Genomic DNA, 13,884 nt, shown 5'->3' with positions numbered 1-13,884 from the left:
TGAAGTTGACATGAAAGAAGATGAGTTTGTGTCTTATATCAAAAGTTTCAGCAGAGATAAAAATAATTCCCATGTTGTCAGACCCCTGATAATCATCTGTTTATTGAGCATGATTGGTGTGGAGTTGATGTATATTTTAAAAAATACATTTAAGATAATATTTGAAAAAATTATGTCAGTGGTGACTGATCCATATCTCCCTGGTCAATTTAGTTGTATTATCACCCTAAGAAGAGGTGAGAAAGTTTCTTTATTTTATCTTCTATGTTTTTTATACGTGCTGAGTTTAAATATATTTTCTGTCCTTACCTGCTCTGCACTTCTCTCTTTTTCATTATAAAACTATTTTTACTAAAGTTTTGCTTCTGAAAAACTACTTTTTGTCCAAGAAGTGCCACTTGATATAACATCTAATATAGAACAGAAGATTTTCCTCAGTAACAGCCCATATTTGGTCATGATAGAAGTGGGTAACTAGGCTGTACACTGTAATGTGCAAAGTCTCTTTTTTACATTTGAGTATCTGCTCTTTGTAATCTCTGTGAAGAAACCAATAGTGAACATATCTTCTTCATCAATGAAGTAGTTGGTAGTTGAAGTTGTTAGTTGAATCTGTGATGTGTCCTGTTTTACTCGTTGCCTTTTTTTCTGTGATTTTATGCAGAAGAATACATGAAATCCTACCAATAAACCCATTGTTCCAAAATAGGTGGTTTTCCCTTAAACTGGTGCTGTTAGTATTGGCACCATGTACTTCCTTTGCTTTGGAGGTTTAGTGTATGCATTAGTATTAGAAGACCTGAGCTGCTCTGCAAACAGTCACAGAGGCTAGAGATTTGGAGAGAAAAGTGTTTTCATGCCTTGCAGAGGCTGTGTTTGTATTGCTTAGTGTGCCATGGAACACTTGAATTCCCTTGATGAGAGAGGGCTAAGCTCCCTTTGACAGTGGGGAGCAGTGGGGGTGGTAACATCCATTTGGGAAGTTACCACGAAGAAACTGAGGCAAAGCAAGTTCTTCCCATACAGCACAGTTTTGCATATCAAAGCTTTCAAAAATACTGCAAAAAGTCATAGGCAATTATGACAGCTGTTACAGCAGCCTCTCCTATGAAACATCTTTAGAACTGAAAATAGATTTTAATTTTTCTTCCAAATTTCATTGTTTAATTATTCTCCAAAGTGATTGACTACTTTTCCCAATTAAAACCCTGTTCTTTTATGTAGACATGCAATTTTTTTTTCCTCTCTTGTGGGCTGGAAATTTCAAGGAAGTATGGCTTTATTTAAGTGTGGGACAAAACCCCAGTTTGCATACTTCAGTGCAGAATGCATCCTTTATGGAATTTGCATCCTAAATTAATCTTCATATCTGAAAACAGACCTGACAAACTTCTCCATAACTCCTGTATGTTGTTTTTTTCACTGAGTCTCAACTAAGACTAGATACATTAGTAGTAAAATCTTTTGGGGTCAGTTTTCTCCTGGCCTCTTTGCTCAAAACATGCTGCAGCACTTTCCCTTTCAGTAGCCCTGCTAGCTCTGCCTCCAGTACTTCACTGAACATGCAACTGCAACTTTTTTTCAGCAATGTTTCTTGAACTTGAATAACACCTATCAGAGTTTTGAGAAATTTAATTGTAATTAAAATAAAAGAAAAATATACTGACCCTTGAGGTTCCTCTGAGGAGACAAGGATGTACTTGGTCACCAACTGGGGTGATCTGAGGGGGGAGAAGAAGCAAATAAAGTGATTTTCAAAATCTATGTTCTACACCTGCACACACATAGAAGCCTGCAGTGATTTATTATCCTCATGAATGAGTAGTTGTGCTACATTATGCCCTTTCATTTTGTGCAATGTGAAAAACATGAGGTGATAATTTTGAGGTGGGAATTCCGTGACCATGTAAAGCCATTGTGAAGGATATGGTACACATAACCAGAAGGTGCTCGAAAACTCATTAATCTGTCCAGTTGTTTAGATTGCCAATGCTCTAAAAAGCCAGTGGCATTAGCCTAGCTGCCACAAGCTGGAAGAATGGCTGTAAAGTCTTGGTCCTTGAGATTTGCTCTTGACACCCGGTATAATTGTGTAGTGACTGGAAGCTGATGTTATTCAACTGTTTAGATGCAAGAAATGGTGAAATTCTGTACTGAAGAAGATTTGTTTCTCTAGTGGCTGAGGATTTTGGTGAGGATTATAGGGAAATATGTTCTGCTGTTGATTCTGTGGAACCTATTTGGAAAGAGTGGCATTGAACATACAGGTGTCCTTTCTGAAGCTCTTCTGTATGCTATAGTCCTTTCCATAAAAAAGGGGTTTCAAGGGGTCAAGATGAATGTAATTACCTTCCCTGTGAAGGGGGTCAGTATGAGGAGCAGCAGGTCATGTTAGGAAGGTCATAAGTCTCCTGTGAAGCAGTTTTTCTGGCATCATTACACTCCATTAGGGGAACCCAAAAACGATCTGTTTGCAAAAGTGTTGAACTTGCAAAAAAGTTTCCCAGATTGTTAGTGTTTGCCAACAAATCTGTCTTGTTTTTGTAATTTAGTAACAGCTGCTGTCTTCATTATCACTTCTCTTATTGCAGGCCTTTATCTGAGTGATACTGCATAACAATTTGCTCTACAGCTTTGAAAAATATCTGTGCAAAGCAGAGCTCTGGATGGTAGTAGTTCATGTCAATTTTAAAACAGAAATAGAACTTTTAATTAAAGCAGACTTACGGAGATTGCGGTACATACTAAATATCTACTAAAGGCATATTTTCTGTTCAGGATAAATCACTGTTCTGTTGCCAGTATTTGAAATATCCTGATAGAGGGTGCTGGTGCTTTATTTTAACATCCAAAAATGGGTCAGCTTGGCTTGCCTTTGTTTTTAAATCTCACTGTGTTTTTTGTGTTGATAACAAGCCCTTAGGAAAAGGCTGGATTTTGTTCTTGTTTGTAATGAAGTGTGTTAGAATCCAGTCCTGCACCAGTGTCCTAAAAATTAAAGATCTGTTCTGGAGAGTTTGACTTTTTTGTCTATGCTGGGTATAGTCAAATGCTGAAGTTATTAGGGAGATAATAATCCTTAGTTTCTCTTGTTTGTTTCCCCTCCCTATTTTCCTATGGTAATGTAACACCAGAGGCCATGTGTCCCTTTACTGCAATAAAAGAAAGAGTTTGATCAGAGACCTGCAGGTGGCTCCTGTGACCAATCACTCCAACAAGAAATGAAACAACATAAAGACTTTCTTAGACTTCTTTTAAGACTGTGGGTTGAGCTTCCACAAGGACCATGCAAATGAAAACAACTTCTGTGGTGAGTAAAAAGTGCATGTTTCACCTTGTTTTTCCTAACACAACATATACAAGTCTATGTATATGTCTAATTTAAAAAAGAGAAAAAAAGAAAGGGCAAGAAACCCCAAAACATGACTGCACGTACTCCTACACCTGAGGACGGGATGAGGGCATGAGCTCAGGACAGATGTCAGTCGTGTCACTTCACAAACTACTGGAAAGCACTCCAGTTGTTGCTCCAAAGTTGCTCCAGTGATGATGTGGACATTCAACCTTGATGGGGGAGAATGGAACAGAAAATTCAAAGCCAGTCCCATTATTCCTGGGTCTAAAATATACACAACCCATGAAAGTACACTCCTGAGGAAATGCACAAAGTGTCTACAAACAGCATGAAAAAACAGCTTTTCCCACTCTCTTCCTAGGGCTGAACATTTGCTTGTCACTGTCCCTGCTGCAATGAGTTTTGGCATAGATGCATCCACTGGGAAGTGTGATTATGAGGGTAACATGTCTCCTATCAGCTTGTATAATCTTGTTGATGTGCCCCACCAGAATGCATGTGAAGCTAGTTCATTTTCACACCTGAATCCCCTAAGGTCATAACAGCCTGCATTTAGACTGCAATGTGCGGAAGGGTATTAAGACTTGGGACTTGTAAGTGCAGGCATTCAAAGGCCTTTGCTGCTAGAGAGGATTTTTCATTAGTTGACTATAGCACTGTCTTGTGTCCTTGTTATAAAAGACTGAGGCCAATTGAACACAGAAGCAGTTGTGATGCCCTGTGGCACAGGTGATCACCATTATTATGAAATTACTGTGTAGCATTATCTTGGAGCTGGTCATAAGTGAATAAAAATGTGAAGTATTAATGTTAAAGTATTTTTCTCCAAGTGGAACCTTTGAAAAATGTAGTTTCCAGCTGATCCAAAATTACTTGTTTGTTCCTGGATCAGTGATGGATTCCTGTTCATCTTAGTAGGGAACTACAGAACATTTTGCTCCTTAGGCTACAATCAGAAGATCAGTTCCTTCCCCTTATCTGTAATGTCAAAGACCTGGAATGGATGCTTTGGCTTATCCTGGTGGTTAGGCAGTTCTAAACAGAACTCAATTTCCTCTGCCAAATGAAGTGGTGCAAAGTAATAACGGGTTTGGATGCAAAGGCTGGTTCTGTGATAATTCATAATTTATATGAGCTGTTACAAATACTCCTGAACTACAGAATCTAAGTGCAAGCTCCTTGCCTGCATTGATAGGGTATTTGCTCAGGTTTGATACTTTTGGGGAGATGTTTTTAGTGTGTATGCTATTGCTAATTGTTTGGATTTACTTGCACTTCTGTTATAACATTTCAACTAATATGTCTCCTGTGCAGATTTAGTATCTAAGCTGTTTAATGCAACATTCTGACTGTATTTTTAATAGGTACTTCTAAAAGCAAGAGATTATACTAGTCTCTACCTGCTCCAAAATACTCTTTCTTGTAAATGAGCATCTCTTGCAGCTACTGATTAATGACAAATACAGCCTCAACTAAATAAAAGTAATCCTGAAATTAGAAAGATAAATCCTAACTTTAGAGAGTCTTTACAAGTGCAGCAAGATATAGAAATCATGGCCACAAGCTTTACAAAAGAAATCACTATAAGCATTCTTTTCTATATCTAAGTAGTACGTGGAACTTCAGGAAATGGAAGACATGTAGATCTGTACAATTCAGATGTGCTTCCAAAAGCTGAATAAATCACTTGAGTAAGGACCGGTTTTAGATCATCAAACGTCCAGAGTTTCTGTATGTTGCTTTCTGGTTGTTTTTTTTGTTTGGTTTTTTTCTATTAACAAAAAAAACCCAAAGAAAACCAAAAACAAAAACCCCAACCAAAAAAAAAAACCAAAAAAAAAACCAACCCTCAAATATTTTATCAGCAGCCCTTTCTGTTTTGGGAAATGGAAATTTTTCACGGACTTGGAACCATTGCCACCTCTTCAGATGCTTAGTGTTCCAAAAACGTAATTTCAATAATTGCAAATAGTGACTAATGGCTATTATTGTCTGAATCCTTTTAGAAATTGCTAGGTTATGCTTTTGTATGTGCTGTTTACAGTTCATCCGATCTGATTATAATGTGATAACTGCTCCTTCAAAATGCATTGTGCAAACTTGTAAACTCCAGGAAAATCTTTTATGTAGGCACAGACCATCTAACAAATGGTGCTGATGCACTTCATATGCCAAAATCTCTTGCCAATGCACAACGAAGGGATAGAGACTAGCTTCTGTTTTTAATGTAGGTTTTAGACAGAGGGAAGGATGTGGATTAATATAGTGAAAGCACATACTGACATACAGAATAGATGAAAATGAAATCACAAAAAACATTTATTCCTTCCTCCTAGTGGGTCCTGGCTTGGATTCAGGCAACTGGACAATGAAAGAGGAAACAGACTGCACATCTTGACTTTCCTCCAGCACTCAGGTACTGAGTCAACAAAATCTCCAACTGTAATATTGTGAAAAATATTTATGCAAATGCTTGTATGTTTGTGTTGGGAATTAAGAGTAATCCAAACTATGCTTTTCAGTGACTTCTCAGGGAGCTTGTATTAAAGCACTTTGGTGCTTTGCTGGATAGCACTAGGACACATTGAAATATCACCACCCGGCCTGTGCAAACCAAAGACTTTATCTTCAGTAACGCCAACAGAAGGGATCACATTCCCTGAGGTAGCCAATATACCTCAGCTGGCTCAACAGTATTTATTTGTGGTTGGAGCAAGGGGATTCACTGTCCTTGGATGGAAATCTTTGTTGTGGAGAACTGTGCCAGATACACTGAGCACTTTAAATATCTGAACAGATGCTTCCTGGAAGGAAGCACTGCCACTGGTGTCAGTAAGCAATCTTATTCCTCACCTTATGAAATCTAGATTAAGCTACTGAGTTGAATTTCCTAAAGTTTTTCTTTTTACCTTCATCAGTTTAACTTTGGGGTAAGGCCATTTCACCAAATATTGATATAGCTCTACCTTCCTTATCCTTCTGCTCTTTTCTCTGTCAAACGCCCCCATTCTCTCTTTTAAGACTCTCTTCAGGTTCCAGCTTTTTCATATTTCTGAAAATATTACCCTCTATCATTATGTATCCCTCACCCTTTGCCCTTTTCAGGCCATCATTACTCACTTCAAAGACATTACTGAGTCCTGAGAAAGGTACAATAGTCAGAAATTTATAGAGAAGGAGAGGGAAATAGGACCTTTGTCTGGCTCTCTGCTTTTTATTAACAAATACCCATTGGTAATGAAGACTTCAAGGGAGCTTCATTAGGGTTTAAGAAGAGGACAGTGTGAAACTTAATTACCTGGAGCCAAGATTCTGTATTTTCCCTTCAACAGTCCAGAACTATGCTTTAAAAGCAATCAATGGAGAGTTGTCTGGCAAACATTCAATCTTTCCTTGAAATGTTCAGTGTAATTAAACCCTCTCCTGTCTGTCATAAGACAAATTGTTTGTGGACTGTTAACAGTTGAGTACTGTAGTATGTCTTCAACCTTTATCATAATTATATTACCAATATTCATGGAAATTTCCCAAAGTGAGAAATGGGAACTTATTACTAAGCTAATTGCTTGATAACGAATTGCTGTTTTTCATGGTGAAATACTCTATTTATTTTTCCTCTTCATTTTTCTTAGGGCCTGCAGTATTCACAATACATGTACAAACCCACTTGGAAGCTTTCTGTAAAGATTCATCTATCCCATTTCTGTGGCTCATTTTTGCTTCTCACTGGGGTGATGAGCCACCAAACTAAGGAAAAAAACCAAACTAGTCCAGCTCTGTCCGAAATTAACTGGTTGAAGAGACACAGTATAGTCATTAGTTGCACAGAAGTTGCTTTCAACTGCTCATGCAAATAATAATTTTGGAGATTTTCTGATGCAAAATCATACTGTAGCCTCAGCCCAGCAAGAATCATAGCAGACATGCATATGCATGTTGGTTGGGTTGGAGATGTTATGGAAGAGTTGATTTGAATTTAGGGAATAATAATAAACACATTTCTGGACTGTTTTGGTGATAATTGTCACTTCAAGTCATTGAAAAAGATAAAGAAATTTGACTCAAACAGTTAATTGTAATAATAGGGAAGTCAGGGGATGAGTGAGTCAGTTTGTTTGCTTTGTCACTTCTAAAGCAGTTACTGTTTTATAACATTCAGTCATTACAGAGTGCATGTGTGGGGTTGTTAGAAGATTATTAATGTAATTGCCTGGCCAGGGCCAGAGTCAGCTACAAATAAAATAAAATTGTCTGTAAAACAGGACATATAGCATGCTAAGAGAAAAAGAACGCATGTATCCAGGCCAAACTGACCATGAAGTTTTGGTGGAGGTGCCAAACAAGCAAACTGAAATTCAGCTACCTCCTTCCAAAAGAAGTAAGGTGAATAACTTGAAAATTACAGGTTTCAGTGAGACTGCAGCTATTTATGTCAAATGAGGTTGATGCCTTAAGTTTTAGTTTACATATTTTCCAGATTCTGTACTATTTTAGTATATAACTCTGAACTTCATATAAAGTGTTAGCAAGTTCTCTACACGGTTTAGTTAGACAAAACAATCCTTTTCCAACCTGAGAACCAAGGACACCCTTGCAGCTTCAGGCCCAAAACCTGCAAACAATGGCAAATTGAAGAGAGAAATCTGTGAGGACAGGACTTCATTAACCCCAATATGTAAGTGGACCAAAACCTATAACAGTGTGAAAACTCGTGACTCAGGGTCCATCTCGGCTGTAGCCATGACCGGGCTCTTGTACTGCCCAAGGTGTATTCTTTAAAGGCCTTTTAATAAATCCCTACTTTATTCCTTTAACAGTGTCTAGCCTCTGTTCCAGGTAGCTTCTCCAGGCATCAAGGGTCTAGCCTAAAATGTGTATGTACATAGTGATATTTCATCCTGTGAAATCATTAAAAAGGGCGTGAAAGAAATACCTTCCTATTTAGTACGTGGGATCAAACACACTGGGGCATAGGACTTAGTAAGTTTGGTTTTTCATGTGGTGCAGTCTTGTATGCTAAATTTCCTACTGATGTTATGCAAGACTTTATAGAAAACAACAAAACATGTCAATTGACTGCCTTAAAAAAGCTGCATATTTCTCTGCATTGCTGCAAAGTAAGTGATTTGCATCACACGGTTCTTATAATAACATACCTGCTTATTATTTATCTCTTGTTCCTGTGTGGAGCACATCTCTGATATGGTGGCTCTTCCTAGTTTGGATTAAAACCCATTTCACTGTTCCCATACATCCATTCCATCATGCTCTGTGTGTGCCATGTGTAGTTCAGACCAGCCATATTTAATGGTTGTTGTATTGAATGAAGTGGTTTTTTTGCTTCCCCACTCATGGCAACTTCTCTTTTCATACAGCTTTCCACATAAATGTGCTCTCTTACCCTGTTCTGTGTCCTGTCCCCATATGCAGTCCATGGATTCTTCCCCATTGCTCCCCTGAGTGGGCAGATGGAAACATCTTTTGTTTTCTTCCTTACCTTTTTTAGACCACTTGTATTCTATTATATTCTCATGGGTTATGCTTACTTTTTTTTGTTTTCTGTCTGTCTAGTCTATATTGACTTTCTTGAAGATGCTTAAAAGCAGTTTGAGAAACATGATCAGAACTCTTAATTTCCTGAATGGTATTGTCAGCTTTTTTTTCTGCATTCAGACAATTTCTATTCCCTTTGGAGGCTGAAAGCATGGGACAGCCTGTCTTTTTTTATTTATTATTTTTTCAAATGTGACTTGCAAATTGATTAGATACTATTGCAGAGCAAACCATGCATAAGGTGAAGCCTTGACAGATCCTTGTGCAAGGGGTACACAAAATGACACTGCTCAGGACATTTTACAGGGTCTATGGTAGTAAACTGAACACCTTCCAGTCTCTATTTGGAGCCCTCAGCCTGCTTCCATGTCATAATCTCCTTTAGCGGAGGATTCCTCTTACTGGGATGTGGTGTTGGGGTCCATGTTGTTTTTCTCAGCCTTCTTAGAGAATGCGACCCAGAAGACCCAAAGTGGAAATGGTGTGTTAACCATGAGGAGAGACAAAAGGTGTTAGAGCTGGCAGGCAAACACAGTGACCCTGTGCTTGCAGCTCTGTGGCTGGCCAAAACTGCTGTTTCCCATGTCACCAACCTGCCCTTCGCTGTAACTCAAGGCAGCCTACTGGTATTTCAAGTCTGCATTTTATATTATTCAGACAACATCCAGCAAATATACCATGAAAAAAAGGAAGGATTCACAGATCTGCAATCCTTATCAGTAAAGGTTAAGAATAATTTGGTATTTTAAAGAAAAATCTAGGGGATTGAGACTATATCCTTCATAAGAAAGCAGCCTAGGAAATTAACATTTACAAAGAAGAACAGGCATGATTGACCTTGGTATAAAATAAATTCCCCACACCAGGGGGTGGGTTTGGATTTGCACAAAGTACGAAGGCTGTCTCTGTGGTGGAGGACATGCCAGAATCTAATTGCCAGGAGATATAGATGCTGCATATCTTGCCTACATGATGGGGGAATATCAGACAGACTGACCTAGGCAGTTGGAAAAACATGGGCAGAGTGTGTGACAGCTCCATTTCCACTCTGGCTATAACAGTAGCTGGTGTGGTTCTGGGTCATTCCAGCCACATCAGTATGTGAGTGTGTTTTACAAAAGGAGCAACGCTAAACTGCTCGTAAGCAGCCCAGATGCTTCAAACTGATTTTGTGAAATAATCTGGATGACAGTGAGATTTTTAGACACCAGTACAATGAAAGGGTGTAGACACTTTCCCTGTTTGTTTTCAAAGACTTGATCTTTTAATGAATAATGTATAGTAATCTTCTTCATATCTTGCTTTGTTCTGTGTACTCAAATTATCTGGGATGTTTCCTTTGCCTGTAAAAAATAGTGTGACATTGAATAATGACTGATACGCACAGGACTCCTGCCATAGCTTGTGCCCAGATTCTGCTTTGCTTGTCTGCAGTTATAATTGTGTGCTCCTATTTATGTATTAGTCTGCCTTTTTTGGGCAATTCTCACCCACTAACACCAAATAGGAATGCTCAGACTGACCTGCCTTCTTACTAAGTGCCAGGGAAGGGGGTAAGTGTAAGATTACTTTTGTAGCTCCAAGCAGGAACTAACAAACACATGCACCACTGCATGTTCTTTTTATTTTGTTTTTGTTTTTTGGGTTTTTCCTTGAGTGCCTGCCTGATAAAGGGCTTCCAACAGCATCAGCTTTTGTAAGACTTGGCCAGGTCTTGAAAAGAACAATACTGGAGCTCAACAGAAAACATATGAAACTTTATAAAATGGTGTGGATGACTGTTCAGAAGAAATGTGAAATATTAGGATCACAAAGCATTGTTTAAAAAGGGACACTGATTATGACAATAACTCTTTTGTACTTGAACTAGTCTAGTATCTACAGGCTGGATGAGGTTTAACAGTAGTGCCATATGAACAAATGTTTGTCTAGGCACTACTGTGAGGCATAAATTCTGATTATATATTTGATCTCCTCCACATATATTTGTGAAGATTTTTAGGAAATATTTTCTTTGACTAAAACCTTCTACACTCTTCTGTCAAAAGTCAATAAAAAAGCACTTGGTGATCTATGCAGAATGACAATCACAGAGCACAAATAAATGACACAAGTATGATGTCATTTTCCTCAGCCTGAAGCAGATGACATCAATCACAGAAAAACTGAGCTACACAGAAGAATTTGGGGCTGAAGGGAGTCTGTGGGTTGTTCTGAAGAGGATTCCTCATTTATTTCATTATTTCTGGAAAAAGAGATTGTGATTTTTCAACTGTCTCCAGAAAAGCCTGTAACTGCATTTATGGTAAGTACAATAGGTGCTTGTGTCCCAGACATGATGATTGCTCAGATCATTTGTACCTCTCCAACCCTAACTCTCAAACAAAGTTTATGGATTTTGGAGGTTTTTCATAAATTCCAATAAAGTGACAGATAACAACTTGCATCGCTGTAGCAGCTCTGCTATTCTTTGCTGTGCTGTATCTGCCTCATTCCCAGTATTTCCAACTTGTTCATTTGTTTTCTGCCTCTTACCCAGATATCTAAACTTTGGTGCAGTTTCAAAATTTAAAAAGCATCTGTGATTTTTGGAACTTGTGGAATGGTTTGAATATTTTAATGCTCTTTCTGCAGTTTTCAGTGTCAATAAAACTGTTATAGACTTCTAGAGGACAAATTTATCTTCATGAAAGATCTGCAGGCAGTGGCAGCAAAGATAACAAGTGATTTGGCTTATCCAAAATTAGCCAGATTTTATTTTGACATTTTAAATGCAACACATTAATATCAAGTAAAGACATCCTAAGGTGGACTTAAAAAAAAATTGGCATGCACCTGAGTTTGGTCCATCAGTTGTACTTTATGATTCATATTGTCTGTGATCATGGTATTCAGCTTTCTGCCTGATTGTATCTTAAAACCTGTCCTGTTTTTGCTAAACAGGCCTTTCAGGTTATTATTGGCACTGGCTTTTTAAAATTTATTTATTTTAAATTTTCCTTGATAAGGTTACATGCCTTACTGTTGAAATCTTAAGATCAGTAAACGGTCTAACAATTATCAGGCAATTAATGAAATGTGAACATGTTTTTGGTTTTTTGTGTGTTTTGGGTTTTTTTCTGGTAAGAGTTAAAGGCTTAACTTTTTATTCTCTTTAAAATGACCTACTCAAAAAAAGTAAGGTGTGCTGACCATGTGAATTGCGGCATGACTGTCTCATATCTGCTACCAGCCTTGAGGGATAAGCTAACAGCTTTTATTAATAGCTCCTCATCAGCAAACAACATTTTCATGGGGATAGCATACAATCTCTAGGTAAAAGTCAGCCTTCAGAATTACATTTACAGGGGCAGATTTTTTTCATGTGAAGTCAAGAGTTGGGTAAAATGGCTGCATTATCTAGGAGTTCCACCACTAAAATGCAACAACAAATACATTTCCACCCTGTATGAAAGTTGATTGATTGATCTTTCCCTTCTGTGCACATCTGATTTGGCGATACAGATGGTTCTCCTCTATAACCCCCATGTTTCTTGCTAGGCTGCAAATTCTTTTAGGAAAATCTTTATCTTGTCTGTCTAGCTTCACTTTATGATTGTTTCTGTTTCTAAAGGTGATGTTTTTTTCTTTTTTAAATTTTGTGTTCTGAGAGCATGAACATACCTGAGAGACATACATAAAATGTTTATCTATAGTGTACCTTGGTTTAGATTAACAATTCTTTTGCATGTAATACACTACAAATGAAGAACAACACTTTTTGGGTACTCTGTTCTCCTTTTTTCTCTCCTTCATCCCTCTATTAGCAAGAAAAATTAGTACTCTGTACCTTAAGTATCACTCATGGCACCTTTGCAAGAAGCATCTTAAAGGTTACTTGTAGAGCCTGGCTAAATGTTACCTAGCGTCTAGGGACAGTGACAAAGATTCCCATTCATGTAGAGCTGGAATCTTTTACATTGCTTAAGTCTGGTAAACCTTATGATAATAAATAAGAAATACAGTCATTTCACAACTATAAGGTGCACCAGATTATAAGGCGCACTTTTGAGTGTCAACAAATTTCCAAACTTTTTCCATATATAAGGCGCACTGGATTATAAGGTTCACTTTTTTTTTGCAGCGAGGATCTGCGCGCAACAAAATAACCAATAAGTAACAGAACCATGCGTTCAAACCACGCCAAGCTGTGCGGGGCTGCGCGAGCCGGGCCGACCCGCGCGGCCTCACACGGCTCAACTCTCTGCTCAGCTCGCTGCTCAGCTCGCTGCTCGGCTCGCAGCTTGCACTTCTGGGTTGTTGGCAAATTTCTGAACTTTGTCCATATATAAGGTGCACCAGACTATAAGGCACACTTCTGGGTTTCTAACAGAATTTTAGGCTTTAAGGTGCGCCTTATAGTCGTGAAATCACTGTACTTTACCATTAATATTTCATCTTATGCTTTAAAGTACACAGCTCAGTTGTACTTAACAATCAAAACTATACATTAGCAGATTCTCATTAGTATCATAGGACTTCTGGGAAGATCAGTTTTCAGGAAAAATTATTTAGGTTGGTCTGTGCATGAGTTTGCAAAGGCTGAATGTCTCAGGAGTATGATGTGGGACAGTGCACATTTGGCTTCTTGGTTTGAATCAGGAGCAGCTGAAATGTTCTAATTTTAATTGGTACCTTAAGTCACAAAGCAAAATTTAGAAACTTGCAGTTGCAGAAACAAGCCTTGATGGCAGGCAGTACTGCTGACTTTGATTAGAGGAGTGGTGACCTTGGTTGGAGGAGTGGTGATCTGCACTACCTGTGCAGGTACTTTCCAAAAGACACCTGGGAAGATGTACAAATTGAGACCATGTGAGCTGAGCACCCCAGAAGGCAGGATTTCATACCTGGAGAGGGTGGATAGGTGAGTACCCATGGGGTGAGCAGTGGTCTTGCCAGACTGGGGCATGCGCTGAAGGACTGTGTGTGTGTATTGT

At 38.4% G+C, this 13,884-nt stretch overlaps 1 long non-coding RNA gene across 1 annotated transcript; it reads left to right on the top strand.

Moving 5' to 3' along the window:
• Positions 1 to 3,148: 3,148 nt before the first annotated feature.
• Positions 3,149 to 11,114, top strand: LOC116996256. Its single transcript, XR_004417918.1, has 3 exons — positions 3,149 to 3,310; positions 5,692 to 5,771; positions 11,043 to 11,114. It is a non-coding gene; the product is annotated as an uncharacterized LOC116996256 (long non-coding RNA).
• Positions 11,115 to 13,884: the final 2,770 nt, after the last annotated feature.

This window comes from Catharus ustulatus, chromosome 5 (genome assembly GCF_009819885.2).
Source record: "Catharus ustulatus isolate bCatUst1 chromosome 5, bCatUst1.pri.v2, whole genome shotgun sequence".
Classification (NCBI taxonomy): Eukaryota; Metazoa; Chordata; class Aves; order Passeriformes; family Turdidae; genus Catharus; species Catharus ustulatus.
The sequence above is the reverse complement of the archived record's forward strand: the minus strand, read 5'-3'. Positions and strand labels throughout refer to the sequence as shown.